At 38.6% G+C, this 4,191-nt stretch overlaps 1 pseudogene; it reads right to left on the bottom strand.

Annotated features, from left to right (window-relative positions):
- Nucleotides 1-714: 714 nt before the first annotated feature.
- The window catches only part of LOC141373217 (cytochrome c oxidase subunit 4 isoform 1, mitochondrial pseudogene), a 16,781-nt pseudogene continuing 13,304 nt past the window's right edge, over nt 715-4,191 (bottom strand).

Raw genomic sequence — 4,191 nt, 5'->3', positions numbered from 1 at the left:
CTAAAAATTTCACCTTTTCATATTTGTAAATTAGTGAGGCTAAATCCTATCAGAGACCTAAAGAGAAATTACAGTAATTCTAAAACATCAGTTGTAGCAACAGAGAATAAAAAGGAACAAAATGAAAGCCACTGTAGAAGTGTCTGCTATATGAAGCCATTGTGGAAATCAGAAAGTAAGTCCTGTGGCAGATTGAAATTTCTCTTGTCCCTCCAGTTCTGTCTGAATATATGAATTTTTAAACGATGCTTTAAACATGAAAACATCCTGTATGTGTAGACATAAAAGCAAAGCAATATTAAAATAGATACAAGAATATATGAAAGTGAAAATTAAATACCAAATAACTCAAATAAGTTTGAGGAGGGTGCTGAAAAAGAAAAGACACCAGACTGTTTTCACAGGAGACAAGATCAACAAATGAGAGAACTAGTGAAAGTTACGGAAACATCAACTTCCTTACAATATCTATATGGAGCAGTGATATGTGTTTCCCAGAAAACTGAGCAGATCAAACATTCAATCATAGTCTGGTCTATTACCTGAGACAGACATTTACTCAGAGTTACACAGATATCAGAGTGCAATTCTTTTCCCACATAAATTGCTCATTTATTAGCATTGGTACTGTAACATAACTGTTTCCAGTAAATACACAGAGATGCATGGAGGTGGCAGAACAAGGTGAGGCTCAGATGGGTGAGTGGCGGGCTCCTATTTCTTCGACTCCTTCTTGTTGTAGTCTCACTTGGCTGAGAAGCTATGTATTAGGCTGACCTTCATGTACAGCATCCTGTTGGTCTGCTTGGCCACCCACTCCTCTTCCAAGGTGTCGGGGATGGGGCTATAAACATAGTGTTTTCCTAGATCAAAATGAGAGTGAGGAAGTCCATGAAGATCATGGTGGTGCCCACAATCATCTTCCACTTCTTCCTGCTCCTGTTCATTTCAGAAAAGCTCTAGTTTAACTTAATGTGGTACAATTCAACTTTTTCATTAATGGAAAGGCTGCTCCAAGGAGCCCTCTCCTCCTCTTACAAAGCCTTCTAGCAGAGAGGGTCTTGATGTGGGGCACGTCAGGCAGGGGATAGCCAGTGGACATAACTGGGGGAGACTGTAGTCTTCATTCTTCAGGGCACTTCCATGTGCTCTTACACACACTGAGTGGAAATTGCTCACTTGCCAATTAGGCTAAACACTCTGGAAGCAACATTCTGCCACCACTGTCCATTGTTCCAAAGTGTAATTTTTGATCCAAAGATAAAAGAATTAAAATTGTACTCAAAATTGAAACAGGAATTTCAGGTTGACAGATTTGCTGGAATCTATGTTGAAGAAGAAAATAGTACATCAGAAGATATATTTTCCAATATGTTATCGTGGCCATTTAGAAGGCAAAAATCTGTTTATTCTTAACTATCCATGATTATCTGCAAAAATAAAAATATGAAGAGGGGAAATCGGAGGGGGAGATGAACCATGAGAGACGATGGACTCTGAGAAACAAACTGAGGGTTCTAGAGGGGAAGGGGGTGGGGGGTGGGTTATGATGGGTATTAAGGAGGGCACGTACTGCATGGAGCACTGGGTGTTATACACAAACAATGAATCATGGAACACTACATCAAAAACTAATGATGTAATATATGGTGATTAACATAACAATAAAAAATTTAAAAAAAATAAAAATAAAAATGTGAAATTGTATGTAGTGAATTTCCATAATATGGAAATTATGTTTTTGGATAAAGAATCAACAACTCTGACACTGCTTGCAAATCATGTTATTTTTAAGGTACACAATATTCAATGTTCCCATGAGCATGACATTATCAATATTTCACAAGCAAACTAGTAATAAGATGATGTGGTATGATTTTCAGAAAGGACTACAAGAAGGTAGACTCTATATCCTGGTGTACTTGTGGATCTATTTGCTGCAGTAATCGAGACAGAACTTCTCTTAGAAACAATGCTGTAAAGTCTTATTTCACTTTATAAACAAATTCACCAGAATGATAATTACAATGTCATATTGGTGTCCTAATCTAAGACTTACCTCTTAAAAATGCATTTATTTATTATTAAATCTGATTGTTTACAATAAACAACGATATAGGATAGAGACAAGGAATTTTATTAATTATGTATGAACAGTTTGAATATAAATATACTGAGAAAGAAAAGACAAATAATGATCTATTCTAACTAGCGTGTAGTTTTAGTGTTAATTCATGATTTAATGGCAGCCCATTGTGTCTTAGCTTGCCTAGAAATGTGTTATTTGTCTGGTCCTTCTCCAGCATTTAAACTTTTCCCTTTCACGCTGATTTGGTGAATCTTATACCTGCCTCTGACAAACATTTTTTTGCTTTTTTTTTAGAGAGAGCACGAGAGCATGTTGCAAGGGTGGGGACGGCAGAGGAAGAGGGACAGAGAGAATAATAAGCAGGCTGCACACTCAGCATGGGGCTCACTTGGGCTCCATCTCGCAACCCTGAGATCACAACTGAGCTGAAATCAAGAGTCAGTCGCTTAACTGACTGAGCCACACAGGCGCCCCTATTTTTTGCTTCTTGATCCTGGACAGATTCTTCCTGATATTAGTGCTAATACAATAATTCCAGGGAGCTCCAGAACTCTGTCTCTAAATCTTCAGATTTCAAGTATAATTTCAGAGATATGTTATTGTCCATGGTCAGTTTTAAACTTAATAGTTAAACTCTTGATTTAATCTCACTAAAATTAGAAACCGGAAATAATATCAGTTAGTGTTGGGCAGAAGCTAGACATGAGCAGTGGGAAGAATGCCCCAAGGCAGAGCCCCAAGTCCTTGAAGGGGAATGATAGAGATATTTGCTAGAGGCAAGGATGGTGATAATTAAGCCCAGGGACACAGCACCCTGACCTGTGGCTTCCAAGACCTTGGGGCTGACAGATCAAGAGCCACTGGTTGAAAGCATGCACTCTCCTCTTCCTCCTCTGCCTCAGGGTAACCCCTAGACTCATTAATGTATTTGCATTGAAGTTATAGCCTCCATCCCCATGGAAAATGCTGCCATGATAGTTGGGGAGCGAACCCTGTAGGGTCAAAAACTCTCTTCTCCAAACTTGTGGGGGGGTTCCCCAAATGATTAGAAGCAGCCTCCATTAGAGACCACCCTACTGTACATCTTGGCTCCTCCCAGCCCAGACAGACACAACAAATATGCAACCCCAAAAGAACCGAGGGCCAGTTCCACCTCATGGTGCATCTCATGGTGCTTTCCCACTGTGAGAGTGTACTTTCACTATAATAAACTGCTTTATGCTGGCTACTTCCCTTCTGCCTGTCTTTATTCGGGCCCAGATTCCCACCTAAATCTTCTTGTGGAAAATCCAAGGACCAAGACTTCCATTCACAAAACACACACTCTCCCATTGGTAACATTAGTACCTTTCTCATTTAATAGCAGCTTAATACTCTTTTTAAAAAATGCAATGACAAAGAAAAGGAATTAAATTTTGTATCTAAATTTTGTACAGGCACTCATGTATCTATTAGAAAAGAGCATCCCAATCTTCAGTAATATAACTTGGTTGTCTACCTAGAAAGAAGGAGAAGGAGAAAAACAGCAGCATTAGCTCGTGTAAACCCATTAGGAAAGACTTGGCAGTTTATAAAAGTAGCATATCAGGCTTCAAGGCTTTCCCACATAACAGGAATGGCCAGAAATGGTAGTGAAGGCCATGAACTCTGCCCTCAAGCAGTCCTGAGTTCAAGCCAACGGACACACAAATATAGGACATCATATATTTTTTGAAAATCATAAAATATACTAGATTTCATATGACAAAGAAAATAATTGAACAAATCATATATAGTACTTTAGTTGCTAATTTCACAGATGCTGTTATTTTACCTAAACTTAAACATGGTGTGACTTAAATGCTTGGAAAAAAGGGTCAGGCATTTCCTTAGAGGCATCACTTAAGAATAATGAGGGGTACGTTTTGGTAATAAAACTCAATTTTATATTTATTATTTATTTATTTATTTATTTATTATTATGTTAATCACCATACATCATTAATTTTTGATGTAGTGTTCCATGATTCATTGTTTGCGTATAACACACAGAGCTCCACGCAGAATGTGCCCTCTTTAATAGCCATCACCAGGCTAACCCCTCCCCCCCCCCCCCCCCCCCC

This window comes from Callorhinus ursinus, unplaced genomic scaffold (assembly GCF_003265705.2).
Source record: "Callorhinus ursinus isolate GAN/ISIS: 27379988/994484 unplaced genomic scaffold, GSC_fseal_2.0 scaffold8, whole genome shotgun sequence".
Classification (NCBI taxonomy): domain Eukaryota; kingdom Metazoa; phylum Chordata; class Mammalia; order Carnivora; family Otariidae; genus Callorhinus; species Callorhinus ursinus.
Note: the sequence above shows the minus strand (reverse complement) of the source record. Positions and strands in the feature narration are given on the sequence as shown.